Source organism: Zea mays, chromosome 9, assembly GCF_902167145.1.
Source record: "Zea mays cultivar B73 chromosome 9, Zm-B73-REFERENCE-NAM-5.0, whole genome shotgun sequence".
Classification (NCBI taxonomy): Eukaryota; Viridiplantae; Streptophyta; class Magnoliopsida; order Poales; family Poaceae; genus Zea; species Zea mays.
The window spans coordinates 26,118,244-26,139,529 of record NC_050104.1 but is presented as its reverse complement, the minus strand read 5'-3'; positions in this window follow the sequence as shown (position 1 = coordinate 26,139,529).

Below are 21,286 nucleotides of genomic sequence, written 5' to 3'. Positions count from 1 at the left end.
AAGCGATAAATGGATCAGCTACCACTTGAGGGATTTTGAAAATAGTCTACCACTTGAGATATTTTGAAAATAGTGGAATAGAGCTTTTTGGTTTTTGGTTTGTCAAAACTCTTTTATTATCTCTCTTGTCAAAAGTTGGCTTCTTGTGGGGAGAAGTGTTGATTATGGGAAAAAGGGGAGTTTTTGAAATCTTGAATCAATTTCTCTTGGAATCACTCTCTTTATGTCTTAACATGTGTGTTTGACTTAGAGATAGAAAATTGAGTTTGATTTGCAAAAAAAAACAAACCAAGTGGTGGCAAAGAGTGATCCATATATGTCAAATTTGAATCAAAACAATTTGAGTTCTTATTTGAAGTAAGTTTGTATTTGTTCTACTTGCTTTATGTTGTGTTGGCATAAATCACCAAAAAGGGGGAGATTGAAAGGGAAATGTGCCCATGGGCCATTTCTAAGTATTTTGGTGATTTAGTGTCTAACACAAGTGCTTAAATGTAAAATGGTGGACAAAGTACAAACCAAGGATAAAGGTATGTTTCTCAGACTTAGTACATTGTTTTATGGACTAATGTATTGTGTCTAAGTGCTGGAAACAGGAAAAATCGAATTAGAATTGTCTTGGCTCGAGCAGCCAAGACTCTGCTCAGTCTGGGAGCACCGGACTGTCCGGTGGTGCACCGGACAGTGTCCGATGCGCCAGGCTGGTTCGAGCGAAGTGGCTGCTCTCGGGAATTCACCGGCGACGTACGGCTATAATTCACCGGACTGTCCGGTGTGCACCGGACTGTCCGGTGAGCCAACGGTCGGCCGGGCCAACGGTCGGCCGCGCGATCTGCGCGGGACACGTGGCCGAGCCAACGGCTAGAAAGGGGCACCGGACTGTCCGGTGTGCACCGGACTGTCCGGTGCACCAACGGCTCCAAGTCTGCCAACGGTCGGCTGCGTCTGTTAAGGAAAGAAATCTGGCACCGGACAGTGTCCGGTGTGCACCGGACTGTCCGGTGCGCCAGACGGCAGAAGGCAAGAATTGCCTTCCCAGATTGCTCTCAACGGCTCCTAGCTGCCTTGGGGCTATAAAAGGGACCCCTAGGCGCATGGAGGAGGACACCAAGCATTCCTACAACATCTCTAAGCACCAAGACATCGATTCCGCGCATTTGTTTCATTGTGATAGCATATAGAGCTCTAGTGGAGTTGTGAACTCATTGAGTTGTGTTGCGAGCTCTTATTATTGCGACTTGTGTGTGTGGTGTTGCTGTGATTTCTTGTCTTGAGTGTGTTGCTAATCCCTCCCTTGCTCCGTGTTTCTTTGTGAATTTCAAGTGTAAGGGCGAGAGGCTCCAAGTTGTGGAGATTCCTCGCAAACGGGATTGAGAAAAAGCAAGCAAAACACCGTGGTATTCAAGTGGGTCTTTGGACCGCTTGAGAGGGGTTGATTGCAACCCTCGTCCGTTGGGACGCCACAACGTGGAGTAGGCAAGCGTTGGTCTTGGCCGAACCACGGGATAACCACCGTGCCATCTCTGTGATTGATTTATTATGGTTATTGTGTTTTGACTCCTCTCTAGCCACTTGGCAATTATTGTGCTAACGATTAACCAAGTTTTTGTGGCTTAAGTTTTCAAGTTTCACAGGATCACCTATTCACCCCCCCCCTCTAGGTGCTCTCACTTGGGCCCTGTGGAAGGACAGCTGTCGGGGCTATCGAATCCTTGCTGACGTCTCCTTGCTTCCGTAAGGGGCTGAGAGCCGCCATCGTCATGGAGCACGCGGGGTGCCATCATTATTTGTTTACCGGGGCGAGCCAGATGGGACATCGGTCTTGTTCCTCGTAGCCTGAGCTAGCTAGGGGTAGGGTAATGATGGCGCCCCCTGTGATGTGGTCGGTCCGAGCCCTAGGTCGGGCGAGGCGGAGGCTCCTCCGAGGTCGAGGTCGAGTCCGTCTTCCAAGGTCGAGGCTGAGTCCGACCCCTGGGGTCGGGCGAGGCGGAGTCTGTCTTCCGAGGTCGAGGTTGAGTTCGAGCCCTAGGTCGGGCGAGGCGGAGACCATCTTCCGAGGCCGAGGCTGTGTCCGAGCCCTGGGGTCGGGCGAGGCGGAGTCTGTCATCCAGCGTCGAGGTTGAGTCCGAGCCCTGGGTCGGGCGAGGCGGAGACCGTCTTCCCAGGCCAAGGTTGTGTCCGAGCCCTAGGGTCGGGTGAGGCGGAGTCCGTCGTCTAGCGTCGAGGTTGAGCCCGAGCCCTAGGGTCGGGCGAGGCGGAGTCCGTCTTCCGAGGCCGAGGCTGTGGCCGAGCCCTGGGGTCGGGCAAGGCGGAGTCCATCGTCCAGCGTCGAGGTTGAGCCCGAGCCCTGGAGTCGGGCGAGGCGGAGCTTCCTATGGCGCCCGAGGCTGGACTTAGCTGCTGTCAGCCTCACTCTGTCGAGTGGCACAGCAGTCGGAGCGACGCAGGCGGCACTGTTTTCTTGTCAGGTCGGTTAGTGGAGCGGCGAAGTGACTGCGGTCACTTCGGCTCTGTCGACTGAAGAGCGCGCGTCAGGATAAGGTGTCAGGCGATCCTTGCATTAAATGCTCCTGCGATACGGTCGGTTGGCGTGGCGATCTGGCCAAGGTTGCTTCTCTGCGAAGACTGGGCCTCGGGCGAGCCGAAGGTGTGTCCGTTGCTTGAGGGGGCCCTCGGGCGAGACGTGAATCCTCCGGGGTCGGTTGGCTTTGCCCGAGGCTGGGCTCGGGCGAGGCGAGATCGTGTCCCTTGAGTGGACTGAACCTTGACCTTAATCGCGCCCATCAGGCCTTTGCAGCTTTGTGCTGATGGGGGTTACCAGCTGAGATTAGGAGTCTTGGGGGTACCCCTAATTATGGTCCCCGACAAAACTATCTTTATCATTTCTAAGATTAACAATTGAATCATCACAAACATTTGATTTTTCAACCTTAGCAATTAATTTGGCATTTTCATTTCTAAGGTTGGAAATAACATCATGGCAAGTGCTTAGCTCACTAGATAATTTTTCACATTTTTCTACCTCTAGAGCATAAGCATTTTTAACCTTGACATGTTTTTTGTTTTCTTTAATTAGGAAGTCCTCTTGGCTATCCAAGAGTTCATCCTTCTCATGAATAGCACTAATCAATTCATTTAATTTCTCTTTTTGTTGCATGTTAAGATTGGCAAAAAGAGTAAGCAAGTTTTCCTCATCATCACTAGAATTATCCTCATCACTGGAAGTTGCATACTTAGTGGAGGATCTTGATTTTACCTTCTTCTTGTCGTCCTTTGCCATGAGGCACTTGTGACCGACGTTGGGGAAGAGGAGTCCTTTGGTGACAGCGATGTTGGCGGCGTCCTCGTCGGAGGAGGAGTCGGTGGAGCTCTCGTCGGAGTCCCATTCCCGGCAAACATGGGCATCGCCGCCCTTCTTCTTGTAGTACCTCTTCTTTTCTTTCCTCTTTCCCTTCTTGTCGTTATCCCTGTCACTATCACTAGACAAAGGGCATTTAGCGATAAAATGACCGGGCTTACCACATTTGTAGGAAACCTTCTTGGAGCGGGACTTGTAGTCTTTCCCCCTCCTTTGCTTGAGGATTTGGCAGAAGCTCTTGCTGATGAGGGCCATCTCCTCATTGTCGAGCTTGGAGGCGTCGATGGGGACCCTACTAGGTGTAGAGTTTTCTTTCTTCTCCTCTGTTGCCTTGAATGCAACAGGTTGCACATCGGGTGTGGAGGAGGCGCCTTGCTCGATGATTTTCTTGGAGCCTTTGATCATCAACTCAAAGCTCACAAATTTTCCTATCACTTCCTCGGGAGACATTAGTTTGTATCTTGGATCACCACGAATTAATTGAACTTGAGTGGGGTTAAGAAAAACGAGTGATCTAAGAATAACCTTGACCATTTCATGGTCATCCCACTTGGAGCTCCCGAGGTTGTGCACTTGGTTCACCAAGGTTTTTAGCCGGTTGTACATGGCTTGTGGGTCTTCTCCTTGGTTGAGCATAAAGCGACCGAGCTCCCCCTCGATCGTTTCACGCTTGGTGATTTTGGTCACCTCATCTCCTTCGTGCGCGGTCTTGAGTACATCCCAAATCTCTTTGGCGCTCTTCAACCCTTGCACTTTATTATACTCCTCTCGACTTAGAGAGGTGAGGAGTATAGTAGTCGCTTGAGAGTTGAAGTGCTCGATTTGGGCCACTTCGTCCTCATCATAATCTTCATCCCCTACGGATGGTACCTGTACTCCAAACTCAACAACATCCCATATGCTTTTGTGGAGTGAGGTTAGGTGATATCTCATTATATCACTCCACCTAGAATAATCTTCACCGTCAAACGTCGGTGGTTTGCCTAATGGGACCGAAAGTAATGGAGTATGTTTAGGAATGCGAGGATAGCGTAGGGTATCTTACTATACTTCTTGCGCTCTTGGCGCTTAGATGTGATGGACGCGGCGTCGGATCCCGATGTAGAGGGCGATGAAGAGTCGGTCTCGTAGTAGACCACTTTCTTCATTTTCTTCTTCTTTTCGCCACTCTTGTGCGTCCTAATGCGTGAAGGGGATCCTTCCTTCTTTTTGTTGCCAGACTCCCTTGATGGATCCTTCCCGTGGCTTGTGGTGGGCTTCTCGTCGGTTACCATCTCCTTCTTGGCGTGATCTCCCGACATCACTTCGAGCGGTTAAGCTCTAATGAAGAATCGGGCTCCGATACCCGGGCTCCGATACCAATTGAAAGTCGCCTAGGGGGTAAATAGGGCGAATCTGAAATTTACAAACTTTAAGCACAACTACAAGCCGGGGTTAGCGTTAGAAATATAAACGAGTCTGAAAGAGAGGGCGAAAACAAATCACAAGCAAATAAGGCGGATGACACGGTGATTTTTTTACCGAGGTTCAGTTCTTGCAAACCTACTCCCCATTGAGGTGGTCACAAAGACCGGGTCTCTTTCAACCCTTTCCCTCTCTCAAACGGTCACTTAGACCGTGTGAGCTTCTCTTCTCAATCAAACGGGACACTAAGTCCCCACAAGGACCACCACACAATTGGTGTCTCTTGCCTTGGTTACAATTGAGTTGGAATCAAGAAAGAATGAAGAAGAAAAGCAATCCAAGCGCAAGAGCTCAAATGAACACAAGTATCTCTCTCTCACTAGTCACTATTTGATTGGAATTGTCTTTGGACTTGGGAGAGGATTTGATTTCTTGTTTGTGTCTTGTATTTAATGCTATAGCTCTTGTATGAGGTGTGAAGGCTTAAAACTTGGATGCATTGAAGTGTGGTGGTTGGGGGGGATTTATAGCCCCAACCACCAAAAGAACCGTTGGTGGAGGTTGTTGTCGCATGGCGCACCGGACAGTCTGGTGCGCCACTGGACACTGTCCGGTGCGTCAGCCACGTCACCCGACCGTTAGGGTTCGACCGTTGGAGCTTCTGTCTTCTGGGCCACCGGACAGTCCGGTGGTGCACCGGACAGTCACTGTTCACTGTCCGGTGCGCATTCTGGCTCTGCTCTAACTTCTGCGCGCACTGTAGCGCATTAACTGCTCTCTGCAGACGACCGTTGGCACGAAGTAGCCGTTGCTCCGCTGGCACACCGGACAGTCCGGTGCAACACCGGACAGTCTGGTGAATTATAGCGGAGCGGCTCCCAGAATTCCCGAAGGTGGCAAGTTCAGACTGGAATTCTCTGGTGCACCGGACAGTCCGGTGCGCCAGACCAGGGGACACTTCGGTTGTATTTGCTCTTTTTATTTGAACCCTTTCTTGATCTTTTTATTGGTTTGTTGTGAACCTTTGGCACCTGTAAAACTTATAATCTAGAGCAAACTAGTTAGTCCAATTATTTGTGTTGGGCAATTCAACCACCAAAATCAATTAGGAAAAGGTGTAAGCCTATTTCCCTTTCAAGATGCAATTGTGGATATTACTTCACAACTCATCACATTCAATCAAAGAACCAAATGAAACAGTTATCATAAGAACAAACATTCAAGCGTAGAGATACCTATAAAAATAATTTTGTTTTTGTGCCTAATATTAGGTCTCCTATTCTTAAAGATCACTTTAGGTACAGGATTTCAAAGTGTGAAATCCACTTTTGTCTTTAGAAGTGAAAAGATAAAAATAATCAGAGTAAAGCAGCAATATGTGAGAAAAGATTAAAAAATTTAGAAAGAATCTGAGTAACAAAGGTAAGTAGGTAAGGGTTGTTCAATTTTATCCAGGTTACGTCCTACAGTCAACATTGCTCTGATACCACTTCTGTCACACCCGAATTTAAGGGAGCCGAACCCGGGCGTGACTCACATGTATGATGACTCAGGGTACAGAAACAAATGTCACATCATTAATATATAACAGAGTTCTGTACAAAATAGACAAATAAATACATCATACGAAGACAACGATCCAGCAACCAAGTTGACTGGGAGACGATGGTCTAGACCATTCACGAACTCATCACAACATCCTTCATGCGCCTCATCATGTGGTAGCTGTTCTTGACCTGGGGGATGTGAGTACAATAAGGGTGAGCTCATATACGTTCGTCGCCAACAAGTTGTGTGGAATAATGCGCATGAGCTCACTTACAGTGGGGCTCATGTGAAGTGTAAGGCTTACCAAAGGAGATGGTTAAAGCTGAGCATTGCTTTTAAAGTTGGTCAAATTTTTATTAGCAGTTACTAGGTGTAAGTAGATACCAACACAAATAAGTAATAGATCACAATTGATAATAACACCCACAATCAATGCAAATGAAAAATTAAATTAAATTCCATAAATTAATCATGTGAGTGTCTGAGCCGCTCTTGACCGTGAGCACGACTGATATACCAGTTTTACACTCTGCAGAGGTTAGACATCTTTACCCACAAGTCGTGTTACCCATTTGCCACGGGGTTGTACGAACCCCATACACCTCTACCGAGGAAGCGAGGCAGGGTAGCACTACGAGGCCTTTCCAAAGTTCCACTAGTTCGAGAATACCCACTACGGTTTCAGGAAAAAGTAAGCATAGGAATCCCTTGTCTGAACTGTCATCGCAGAAGTTCGACCCGAGAACCTCCATATACTCTGCAGCGATGCCTCCCCGCTTGCCCCTTTCGGGTAAGGTAATATCTTCCTAGCTTTTCTAATTACTTGGCCAAGGTCGTCTCATTCCACCCTTGTGGTGGCACTGTTTTTCCGGGTGGTTCTCCATGTTCCAATTAACACGATGATCTTATCATGAAAAATAATTAAAACAACAACATAATTGGAACATGATCATAATATAACATTAATTTCCCAAAACCAGGTAGAGCAATAGCAAATCTACCCAAAAGTTCATCTGTTTGCAAGGTGGGGGATAAACAATGCTAGGTAAACCTATTAGGTCCCATCAAAATAACTTTACATCGAATCGGTATGCATTCCAACCCATCCGATCAAAATCCAATGACTCAGATTTAAAACGGCCGAAGGGGTACACCAAACGTGATCACAACCGTTTGTCCATAATCAAATGGCCACCATGCCCCTGGCCGAATCGTTACCCTTTAACTAATCTCAGGCGCACCTTCTAAATCAAACGGCCAGGGACCACTGTCACACCCGGGTTTTAGGGGACCAAGACCCGGGCGCGAAACATAATCACCAGGTGTGCTGGAACCAAGTCTCACACATATGATGAATCATGACACATGATTGAATGTCACATCTTTACTACATAACAGGAGTTCTATACAAAATAAATAATTACATTATAAGGAGACAACGGTCCAGCAACCCAAAGTTGACTGGGAGACGACGGCCTAGACCTCTCATGAACACATTGCAGCATCCTCCATGCGCCTCATCATGTGGTACCTGTTCTTGACCTGTGGGGGGTGTGAGACAGCAAGAGTGAGCTCACATACGTTCATAGCTCAACAAGTTGTGGGGAATAATGTGTATGAACTCGCCAAAGATGGGAGCTCATGTGAAGTGTAAGGCTTACCAAAGAGGATGGTTGAAGCTGAGCATTGCTTTTAAAGTTGGTCAAAATTTTATTAGCAATTACTAAGTATAAGTAAATACCAACCCAATTAAGTAGTAGAACAAAAGTAACAACATCACCTGCGATGCAATGCATATGATAAATTGAATTTAGTTCCATAAATTAATCATGTGAGTGTCCGAGCTGCTCATGACCGTGAGCACGGCTAGTATACCCGTTTTACACTCTGCAGAGGTTGCACATATTTACCCACAAGTCATGTTACCCATCTACCAAGAAATGGCCAATCCTATACACCTCTACCGAGGAGGCGAGGCAGGGTAACACTACGAGGCCTTTACAAAGTTTCACTAGCTTCAGAAAACCTGCTACAGTTTATAGGAAGCTCCAGTGCAGGAATCCCTCGCCTGACTGCCATCGCAGCAAAATCAACCAAGGACCTCCCTACACTGACCACTCCCCTACTGCCCTTGCCTCTTTCGGGTAAGGTAGTCATCCACTAGCTTTCCTAGTTAATCAGCCAAGGGCGTCCCATTAAACCCTTGTGGTAGCATTGTTTTCTCGGGTGGTTCTCCATGTTCTCATTAACATAATGATCTTATCATGAACAGTAAATAATAAACAGATAATAAAAAGTGTAATCATGAGTAATGAATATTTCTATACCCAAAACCACATAAAGCAATAGCATGTACTACTCAAAAATATTTCAGTGGTAAACAAGGTATAAAGATAGTCAAATCTAGGGTAACCTATTGGGTCCCATCAAAATTAACCTATGCAGATCATTATGATTAATAAGAACATGACTGGGTAAAAAGGAAGTGATCAAGGGCACAACTTGCCTGGGACTTGAGATTCCAAATACCAGGACGATCTTCAGATTCTCGTGACATCACTGCTACTCGTAGCAATACAATAAGCATGGTATAGTCAAAATTAACATCACACCAAGCATAAGAACAAACTGCATAATAATAATCTACGCGTTGCTACGAGATCGTAGGTTCGAGAACCACTAAAATTGGAGTTATGGTTATAAAGATATGATTTTCTGAAGTTTTAGGTGATTAAATGATAATAATATATTATGTGCTATAAATCATGTGAGAAACATATAAAAAATAATTGATTCAGCTTTTGGCTAAGTTATAACATAATCCTATTCCAGTAAAATTATAGATACTCCGAATTGAAATACTATATTAACATGTTAACCCAATAAATATAGGATGAACAAATTAGTTAACTATTTTTGAGAACATGTTATATGATAAAATAATGTTACTAAAGTGTAGACAATTTTATTACGAGGCTAGCACAACTGGAACGGATTAAATCGGAACTAAAATATAGGAGATATGATTTATCGAAGTTTAGAGAAATAATTTTATACTTTTAAAAAAATATTTTCTATATTCATTTTATGAATTTCTAGAATTTCTGGACTGCGGTTTATAATACCTATAATTCTAGGGTTAAAAGTATAATGATCTGGACTTTCATCATCATGATTTTATAACGGAATAGGACTGCGGGTTGATTCTCCTAGAGCATAGGGACTCTTTTGCACTTAGTCGCGGCTGAAGGGGTACTGTCCATCGTGAGCCGTTGGATCTTGATCCGATGGCCCCGGGTTTAAAACGTCACGATCTGTTCCGGTGCGCACAATCTCGATCCAAGGGCTAAGATCAACCATTGAACCGGTACGATGTGGATCTAATCTAGACCATGCATTGGCCGATCAATGACCAAAACTCCCTCTTCCACCTCCTGAAGACAGGGCGCGGCGACGAAGCAGAGCTCCACCCTGGGAGCTCGCCGGATTTCCTCCGCCCAGCGCACTGGCGTCAAAATCCAAACGTGAACGGTGCTAAGCATTGGGGGAAGAAAGGCGAAGTGATGGATAGTATCCTTACCGGCGATCGGAGCGATGGTAGCATCCGCCCACGACGTAATATAGCCCAGCCGCCGTATCCAACCCTGGCGATGAACTCTGGTCAACTCGACTAGTTTCTCGACCCGCCACCAAAGCGTACAGGTTGAGCGTGATCTGGTGATGATCCATTGATAGGCGTCGCGGACGAAACGCCCTCCTAATTTGCCTTCGACGTCCGCAGCCCTGGCGATGAGTCCCTCTGGTCTGCTCGACTAAGGGAATGAGAGGGTTGCTACAGCCGGGTTTCGATGGCTGGGTCAAGGGGGGTCGCGGGGATTCTATAGGGTCTAGGAACAATTACGAGACGGAGATTTCGGCCAGGCGGGTCGAAACCGCACCACGAGTTCCGCGCGGGAGCCATGGCTTCGGTCATTTAGCGTGAGCGTGAAGGGGGAAGAAGATAAGCCCGACAGAGAGGCCCCACCTGACGGAGGCAGAGCACAGGAGTATGGGCGTGGCAGGGAGACCGACCACCCGACCCCGTCGGTCAGCGCGGAGGTAGCAGATGGGCTGGCGCGCGGGGGAGGGAGAAAGTGAATGGGCCGACCCAAGCAGAACCAGCCCACGCAGGTGAGATCTTTCTTTTTTCTTATTTATTTTCAAGTTCCCAATTTCAAGATTCAAACTATGTTCGGATTCTAATTTTAAATTTTAGATTTCAATAATCAAACAAATTATGAAATAATACTCTTACAACTTGCAATATTATTTATTTATTATTACTATTTATTCTTCTCCCTATTGTTTATTTATGGAAAATAATGGCTTTATTAAAATTTCCTTTCTCATTTATTTTCTATTCTATATTTTTAATTTATAAATTGAGAAGAAAAAAATGTATTTCCAAAATTATCATCAAGAAATCAACCATCCTTTATCTATGTATTGATTACTTAACTAATTTAATACACTCTCTGTTGATTATAAATAGGAAGGGTCCTAATGAAGTTCTTAAAAGGGGTTTTTTTTCAAGAATTTTAGAATCGCTATCATAAATATATTTATTTATTTATTTTATTATTTTTTATTCTACCAATTTTGGGCCTTATAACCACCCCTGCACAACCCATCCACTCAATGTCGGAGTGCGGCGGCGCCGCTCTCAAGCCATGGTGAATACCACACCGGAGAACGACGATTTGGCCAAGAGTGGTTTGCCCCGGACCAAAGTGTGTGCTATGTGTCGAGTAGTGCATGGCAAGCACACCTGGAACCCCAATTTTGTGGATCGGCTAGCCGACCGACCCTGCCTACGGTGTCAGACAGGTTGCGGCGGGCCCACACCCCACGATGAGAAATTCCCGACCGTCGTGGCACCATGACTCACGATGTTTGGAGCTACGCGTTACCGAGGGGATAACAAACATTATGAAGGTAGCCTTACCCGAAATAGCAAGGTAGATAGCTCCCCCCACGGCGAGTAGATAGCTGGGACAAGGAAGGAGACTCTGACGCACGGACCCCACATGCAGTGGCTATAGGGAAATGGGGCAAGCGCGGACACGGAGTTCATGTGTCGGCGCATGGGGGGTTGAGTGGGCCGGGGTGAAGCAGATAGGTAAGTTGGGCCTGCGGTGGAGATTGGGCACAGACTAAGGTTTGTTTTCTTTTTCTGTTTTTCCTGCTTTCTTTTCTATTTCAAATATTCAAACTAAATTTAAATTCTTGTTTTGAATTCCAAATTTCAAATATCAAACAAAAGTCTAATATGAATAATACTTCTATTGCCTGCAATAATATTATTTACTTATTATTATTATTTTATTTAGGTAATGAAATACACAGCACATTTTTTACATAGAATATTATTTTGGGTGTGTAATCAATTTAAAGGTATATCCCAAAGTTCATATTCCTTTGTTTTGATAGAAAACATTTTTCAAATGTCTAATCTTTATTAGGATATGAATATGATTTAGCTAATATTATTCTATTATGATCATTTATTTTAAAAATAGTGAATTCTAAAGTTCAATTATTTATCAAGGGTGCTTATTTTGATTATTATTATTATTATTATTATTATTATTATTATTATTATTCTCTAAAGGATTTCCTTAAATCACAAGTTAAGATTTTAGGTGTTACATGACCGTTATGCTCAAATGGCCTACACCTGGAAGTACTCTGAGACCCCGCCATTGTCTACTTGGAAATCTGATTAGCCAATCTGGTATCTTCAACTCTGTCACCGTCACATTGTTGTATCTCCAAATTGTCGGACTGCAGAAGATGGCACTTTGCAAAATCGTCCAAATATATGATGTGCTTGACTTTTTGCAAGCCACGATGTTTGGTACTTAGTATGCACTGCATGCCTCGTTTTGTATCAAGAGTATTTACCATGGGTAGTTTGAAGGTTAAAACCACTGGAAATAACCATGCGCATTTGTATCAAGGGTATTTACCAAGAGTTGCAAACTGAATTTTGTAATTATAGTCAAAAGTGTGATTGTAAACTGTACTAGGGAATGTGGTACGCTACACTACGTGTAAACTGTCTCTTTCTTCAATGGTATCCTGCCATGGTTTGCCCAATCTGCCATACATTTTGGTTCCTTCGTTCAATATTTCTGGAATGGTAATTAGGGTACACAAAATATTTGCTCATCTTACATTTACAGAGAAAAAAACTGTCACATGCTTTCCTCCATTACTCTTTTATTCTCTGTAAATACTTTGGGGTTCAGTGTATAAAAGAAAAGGATGCAGCAACTTGCTTGCTCGGTTCATGCAGAACATGGGAAGCATTGTTTTGTATGTTGGTTGCTTGGATTCATTTGCCAGTTTGAACCTGAAGAAATGCACCATGGTAGCAGCCTTGACCTGCGTCTGCCTGTTTGCAAATTCCTTCCCCAATCAGATGCCAAAACCCGCCAATTATCATGGAAGGAGGAAGGCTGATTAGATGTTAGTGGCTGTCCAAGAATGTCTTATGAAATTAGTGAACACATGTTGCCATCTTTTGTATTACATTGTAGATGTCAATTGTAGCAACTTGGTGTCAGTTTTTGCAGTACTCATTCTGAATTCTGAATTTGAAGCCAAAATTATTTGTACTGACAGTGAGGTAGCACAGTTTACTGTTTTATATTTATGTCCAATCCAATTCTTAGTGATGATCTAGGGATGTGTCTTTCCTTGACATGGAGTAAAAAGGCTGGGCATGCTTTGAACACTTGAAGGGATATTTTTCGATGAAGGAAATTTTATTAATCTTAGACAATTACATCTCAAGATGATACAAGAAGACTAAGATTACTCTCGGCCTCTACACACAAAGGGTGTACATAGTCAAAAAAGAAAAAAAGAAAAAGGAAAACAAACTCATCTCAAAGCAAGCTATCACACACAACATAGCCTTCAAGCCAACCTCTAACCAGACAAAGCTAGATCCATGATCAAGGCTCTCCATAAGCAACATCTTCAAAAAGAGCACGAGATACAAGAACGCCGTCGTTGCCATGACCCAACCAATAAAAGTCAGATCAAAGAGTTTCACTTGGAACTTCAGACAATGCCTCCGCCCTCTGTTAATACTTACATTAAAACATATAGGGTATGTTTAATAATGCAGTTTTGAAATAATGTAGTTTTGAAACAGCATAGTTTACAATTTTACATGACACAAATAATATAGTATTATCTTACCAAACTAGCTATTAGCAAGGATATAGCAAACAAAGAAAGCCATCGAGCAATCGGTAGCAAAACTGAACACTATAGTAAACGGGGTAGCGACCACTTCTGACGCTACAACATCTTCATCACCACCACCCACATCAACTCAGGAGTCTGGTAAACTTTAATCCATACTAAATTGTACAAACTAATGGAGATAGAGTTGTTAGTGGAAAGAAAGAAGTAGATATTAAATCTAAAAGTAAGCAAGTATCTAAAGGTTCTTTTATACGAGTAATCAAGTTACTGGAGCTCAAAAGAAAAACGGTGAGGGAAACATATCGGCGGGCCGGTCCTTCAAGAACCATCAGAAAGACTGGGTTGATGAATCAAAGTGACGGATGGCTCGTCTCTCTCTCCTTCGCTCTCCTGGTCGCCCCCCTCCTCAAACTCCCCACGCCAAAATCGCCATTGGCGGGAAACTTTCCCCCCCATCCCTAAAATCGAAAAGCTCCAAGCCCAGGAAGGTGCTACAGGATTGGGCCGCTCCCCGCGATGGTTTATGGCGTGGATGGACTTCTGGAGTTGTGACTCCGATCAGGAAACAGCGCGGCGTGTCGGAGGGTTGCGGCCCAGTCCGAGCGTCAATACATTTGCGCTCCCCAGGTATCCCCTCCCCTTCTCTGCATTCTTCCTCTCTCCCCCGTGCGGTAGTGCAGTCTGGAAAACTAGGGTTTCCCAATGACCTAATTGGGGGTCGCCCTCTTCCTCACCTCGCTGCCTTCCTCTCATCCCTTTGGCGATTGCCTTCAACTGTGAAATCTAGCTTATGTGGTGGTTGGATTTCGGTTCCCATTCGTCCTCCCCCTTCTCCGGATCCGTGGCCGAGGGTAGGGATTGCAATCCAAATCCCTAAAGACTCGACTGAAATGGATCCAAAAGGGAAGAACACGAAATGGGATCGCCAAATCCCTAAGCCACAACGTCAAAACTCACCTCCTTGGGAAGACACCGGAACCTTAGCTGGCGTTTGAGACCCCCCCCAGGTGAAAGCGGAGACCAAGCAAGATCTGCAGACTGCAACGTCGGGCGAGGGCGCTGATCCAGGTAACATGAATCATCCGACCCCCCCCCCCCCGTTATTATGGATCTAGATCTTGGTCGCCGAGTTTTTTGCCAGAAATGTGGGGATGAAGGTCACCATGCTAGGGAATGTTTCAAACCACTTTGGTGCGAGATTTGTAGAAAAGAAACTCATGTCACTGCTAAATGTGTTTGGCCTAAACAAAGCAAACCTACCATGCCTATTGTTGGTATGGCGGCTGATGGGTTAGGTTTCTATGCCTCTCAGTTTGCTAAAAATGCTGCCAAGAAACCTAGAAAAAGTTTTTTAGGTTTGGTAAAAGTCATTGAGGGAGAGGTTAGATGTGAGGATCTGGAACAGGATTTTAGTTTCCACTTTCCCTGGGGAAGAACTTGGAAAGCCACCAAATGTCCATCTGGATTTTTAATGCAGTTCCCCTCACAGGAAAGATTGGAGGAGGTTGTTAACTTTCCTGAACTAAAAATGAAAATATTTGGGGTCAAAATTAGTGTTATACCTTGGTCCTCTCAAGCTAAAGCTAAATCTAGACTCCATACTACTTGGGTGGTGGCTGAAAATGTTCCTGAAGAACTTTTAAACTACCAGGCTATTTGTGAGCTTGGCTCAACTATTGGGGCTGTGGAGGAAATTGATTTGAATTCTCTTGAATCCAAAGATATGGTCAGGTTTAAGGTTCATGTCAAAAGTATTGATATGATTCCAAAAGTCATAGAAGTGGGTGTGAAACCTTATCTGTATGACATATTCTTTAAAGTAGAGAATATTGATGCAGAGGGGTGGAATGATGATTCAGTGAGTCTGGGAAAAAGGGCATCTGTTGATGTTCATAGATCTGGAAAATCTGTGATGGAAAAAAGTGGAAAAAGGCAAAAATGAGGAGTTTGGGATAGAAGAAAATGATATGGTTATTGATTATCATTCTGGGTCGACCTCTAAAATGGTGGGGAGTATGCTCACTTCTAATAAAACTGGCAATCTGTCAGAAGTGATAAAAGACACTGGTGAAAAAGAAGGGTCTGAAGGAGATGTGGAATTTAATGAAAGTGAAGATGATTTACTCAGTTCACAAGAATTGGATGTTCTAGTTAAAGATATGGGTGTTGAGGTCACAAACTCTTAGGAGGAGATGACTTCTGAAAAAGAAGGCACAGGAAAGCAGGAAATGGACACAGATGAAAAAAATAAGAAAAATAAAGGAAAAGGAGCTAAACTTATGGAAGGAACCAGGAAGAGTACAAGATTGGAGGCAAATGAAGATATCAAGATAACTGAAAAGGCTATCTCAAGGGCGGTAGCTAAAGACGCTTTCCTGAACAAAGGTATGTCATCAAATCCGTTCTCTATTTTGAATACTAGTGATAATGTTTTGATTGAGATGGCTGATTTGCTTAGTGTTAGTCTAGGAAAGAATGATGAGGAAATTTGTTTGAATCTCAATGATATTAAAATGGTTGAGACTGAACGATTTATTGATTGTAGTTCTAATATTGCTCCTGTTGATGAATTGAACTTGACTGAAACTGAAAAAGAATTTGAAATTTCTGATTCTATAGACAAAATGGTCCAGGATTTATTAGATAGTGAATCTGAGAAAGAAAAAATGTTGGTTTATAATAAAAAAGAGGATTTGAGAAGAGAGAAAAAATATTCTCTAAGAAATAAAAAGAAAAATAATTCTCCAAAGTTTAGGTGTACACCTAATAAAATGAGGATTAAAAAAAGAGAGGCTTCAGACATAATGGTTCCATAATGATAGGGGTCATATGGAATTGTCAGGGTCTGGTGAAACCGGGAAAGTTTGAGTTTCTAAGAGAACTCATTACTAGACATAAAGTAGATTTTATTGGTCTTCAAGAGACTAAAAGAAAGGATTTTGATCAACGTTGGTTTGAGGCTCTTAATCCTAAAAAAATTATCTGGATTGCTGCTCCTCCCAGAGGAAGATCTGGTGGCCTTCTGGTTGGTTTCAACTCTGATATTTTTGATGTCATTAGGCAGGACAAGAGTGAGTTTATGATTAACTGTTTGATTCATCATAAATCTAAAAATGTTGATTTTAGTTTTGTCAACATTTATGGTGCGGCCCAAGTGGAAAATAAGAGCAGATTTCTCAGTGAGTTCTCTTCTGTCTGTTCTAATTGCAAAGGGCCGACCATTTTTGGTGGTGATTTCAATATAATTCGATCAAATGAAGAAAAGAATAAACCTGGGATTTTGAGTAGATGGAGTGCTCTTTTCAATTCGATTATTGAAATGCATGGACTTATTGAGCTTGACCTCTCTGATAGGCTATATACCTGGTCAAATAATAGGAGTAATCCTACTTTTGAAAAACTTGACAGGTTTCTGGTAAACCCTGATTGGGACTTGATGTTTCATAATGCTACCGTTAGAGGTCTTGATAGATCTCTGTCTGATCATGTGCCTCTTGTTCTTCAGACTGAAGAAAAAAAGTATTCCCATGAGTTTAGATATGAACTCAGCTGGAATCTTAGACCAAAGTTTAAAGATATAGTGATAAATAGCTGGACTCTTCCAGTTAGAAGTAAGAATAATATTGGTATTTGGAAAGAAAAAGTTAAAAGGCTTAAGAGAGCATTGAAGGGTTGGAATATCAATGAAGAAGGAAAAAATAGGAGGAAAATAAATACTCTGAAAATAAATCGGAACAGATTGGACATCAAAAGTGAGTCTACAAATCTTTCTGAGGAGGAAAAAGATGAAAAGATGGATTATGAATTTCAATTGAAAAACTTACTTTTGGAAGAAGAAACTAAAATGAAGCAAATTGCTAGAGAAAAAAATGTCATTGCTGGGGATGAGAATACTAAATATTTTCATCTAAAAGCTAATGGAAATAAAAGACGTTTGAGAATTCATTCTCTGCTTGATAATGGGTTACTTGTTGATAATGAGGATGAGATTAATAAGCTAGCCACTGACTACTATAGAGACCTTTTTGGTCCTTCAAATGTCTCGACTATTCATATGAACGATATGAATATGCGAAAACTTAATGAAGATGACAGAAAATTTCTTACTGCTCCTTTTAGTCTTGATGAGATTCATAAGGTGGTCTCTGATCTTAAGCATAATTGTGCCTCATGTCCGGATGGACTTCCTGCAGAGTTTTTTCAGGATTTTTGGGATATTATTAAAAAGGATATTTGGAACATGTGTGATGATTTTAATAAAGGAACTTTGGATATTAAAAGGCTTAATTATGGATTGATCACCTTAATCCCTAAGGTGGATAATGATATGGAAATGAAAAATTTTAGGCCAATCTGTCTTCTAAATGTTTATTATAAAATCATCACTAAAACTCTGAATAACAGGCTTTCTACTTGCATTAACAAGGTGATTAGTGAGAATCAATTTGGTTTTGTTAAAGGTAAGTATATTTTAGACTGTGTTGTTGCTCTTCATGAAATTATTCATGAAATAAAAAAGAAAAAGCAAAATGGGATTATTCTCAAAATTGATTTTGAGAAGGCATATGACAAAGTCAATTGGCATTTTTTATATAACATGCTCCAACAAAAAGGTTTTGGAGACAAATGGGGTGATTGGGTGATGAAAATTGTGAAAGGAGGGAAGGTGGCCATTAGAACTAATGGCATGATTAGCTCCTATTTTCCTACACATAAAGGGGTCAGACAGGGTGACCCCTTCTCCCCTCTTCTTTTCAACATTGCTGCAGATGGTCTTGCATGTCTTATTGAAAAAGTTCAAGAAAAAAATTGATTGTTGGTTTAATCCCTCATATTATAAAAAAAGGGTGTGCATATCTTCAATATGCGGATGATACAATTCTGTTGCTTCAGGACAATCTAGAATTTGCAAGGAACTTAAAATTTATCCTGATTTTGTTTGAAAAAAATGTCTGGTCTTAAAATCAATTTTCATAAAAGTGAGGTGTATTGTTTTGGAAATGCTATTAATAATAAAGATGCTTATGCTGAGATTTTTACATGTCCAATTAAATCACTTCCCATCTGTTACCTTGGTGTTCCTATTGATCATAAAACATTGAGTATTTCTCAGTGGGCTAAGTCTGAAGAGAAATTTGAAAAAAATTAGGAGTTTGGCAAGGTAGGTATCTGAGTCTTGGGGGAGATTAACTCTTATTAATAGTAGCTTGTCTAATATTCCTCTTTATATGCTCTCTCTTTATCGGGCACCTTCTTCTGTTTTGAAAAAAATGGATATATATATAGAAAGAGACTTTTGTGAAATGATGGAAGTAATAAAAAAATACCATTTGGTGAAATGGGATACTGTATGCACTGCTAAAAACATTGGGAGTCTTGGTATCTTAAATTTAAGATGGATGAATATCAGCTTATTGACCAAATGGCTTTGGAAGCTGGAGAAAGAAGATGGTCTTTGGCACACAATTGTTAAAGAAAAATATATGAAGGGCAAAGCCCTGTCTGTGTTGAAAAAAAAACAAGGAGACTCCCAATTTTGGCGTGGCATTATGGATAGTAAAGAGGAGTATTGCAAAAACAGAAAAATGGAGATTGGAAATGGTTATGCGACTAGTTTTTGGAGGGACAAATGGTGTGGGGATGAACCTTTTTGTATTAAATACAAAAGATTATTTGATTTATCCCTTAATAAAGAGATAAGTGTGAATGGAGCCTTGAGAGATAGCTGCAACTCCTTAATCTTCAAAAGAAGATTATTTGGAGTAGGAGCTAATCTTTTGGAAAATTTAAAAATGGACTGTGAAGGATACTGTTTTAAGGACAGTAAGGATAAACCTTATTGGATTCTTGATAAAAAAGGATTTTCAGTGAAGTCGTTGTACAAACAGTTCAAACAAAATACGACCAGAAAACCATACTGGTTCATCTGGAAAGCGAAAATCCCTCAGAGAATTAAAGTTTTTCTTTGGTTGATTTTAGAAGATAAAATCTTATCCAAAGAAAATCTGAAAAAAAAGGAATTGGCATGGTAATGTAAATTGTGATTGGTGTGGTCGCCTGGAATCTATTAATCATATCTTTTACAACTGTCAGGTGGCTACTTTCACTTAGAAAGTGATTCAGATGGTTGTTATGTCTTTGTCCCTTCCCAAAAATGCCAATGAGATGTTTGGGTTATGGTTTTGTAACTTCAAAAAATATGAAAGAAATTTAATCACTATTGGTTGTAGTGCAGTGCTTTGGTCTTTATGGAAAACTAGGAACGATTGCTGTTTCAACAACATCACCTCTCCTAATATTGCTAACATTGTACTTCTATGCTGCTCTTGGTTGGATTCTTGGGCGATTCTTCAGAAAGAAACATCAAGAAAGATGCTGCTGGAAGGAAGCTCCCTTCTCAGAAGAATGGTTAAAGGGATCTTCAACATAAATTTTGGCTGGGTGCTGATGGATAATCGCTTATGCTTCTAATGCCGAGCGCGTTATCTTTTGGTTATGTGATCTGGATGCTGAAAGGATGCTTGCCGGTGTTCAATTTCTGTTCTTTAGCTTGTCTGGTTTCTCTCAGGTTGTATTGGTCCGGTTGCTGTGGGCCCTTACCAATTTCATGTTTGGTAAAATGTTAGGGTGATTGGGAGTGTTTGCATTCTGGTTAGCAGGTCTGTTTGGTTACTGATCTCTAATATGATCCAAAACTGTTATGGATAGTTAGATGATGACTGTTAGCTTGATGAGCTAAGTATTGTAATAAGTAGTACGTTCTGTTGGAGTCTGTTAAACTGTGGTCCTATTTCTTAATGAAACAGGGGGTATACTAATTCAGATGTTTGATCGGATCCTTTGATCTGAAGCTGGATCGTGTTCCACCGAAACAAAAGTTATATGGTGGAATATCCGGAACGACATCTCCATCACTTTCTTAGAATAACAAGTTTCAGTATAAGTATGCTTAAAAGTTAGGTTACCATGCCGAGTATACTAATGCTACAAAGCAAGCTCTTGCTATTTGGTGCCATCATCCCACTGTGTACGTCCTGGGAAGACCGGCCAGCCGGCTGGTGGCGATGGGCGATCGCGTACTCCACATGATCGTCCAAGTTCTTGACCGTCTATCCAGATTCCGGAGCATGCCGTGGTCCCGATGAGAGGAGGGCGGTCCTTGGTTCTAATCTAACTGCAGACTGTCTGATGCAGAGGGCAGCGAAGGACGTAACGACACCCAGGATGTAGATGGCCACTGCCTGCAAGGCTGCAAGGCTATGGCACATGGCTGAAGGTGCAGCGAGCACGGAGAGCTGTGGAGGAATTGGAGCCGTCGCCGCTGCTTAGTGCTTACTGAGAGAAGGATTTACCAGTCGTTTGGTTTGGCCGTCATCACTGGCACAGTGGCACTGAAGAGAATGTTAGCAGAATGTTGCCTTAGTGCAGAGCAGAGCAGCAACGTGGACGGGTTATGTTTGTTTCGTGCGGCCGCGTCCAAGCAAAGACAAGGCGTCGTGGGCTCGTGGCGCCCCCCGGAACGAGAAGGAAGCAGCGAGCACCGACGGCCGCCTTGCCGTTGCCGGCCGTCTTCGCTTGGCTCTGCCGCTGGCAAGCACTCGCGGCCACGGCAAGCCTTTTTCCCGATCCGTGCTCTGTTCACCGTGACACGGCAAGCTCCAGGCCTCTTTATTTGCTTCTACTCAACTAATTACAATTGCCGGCACTACAGTCATC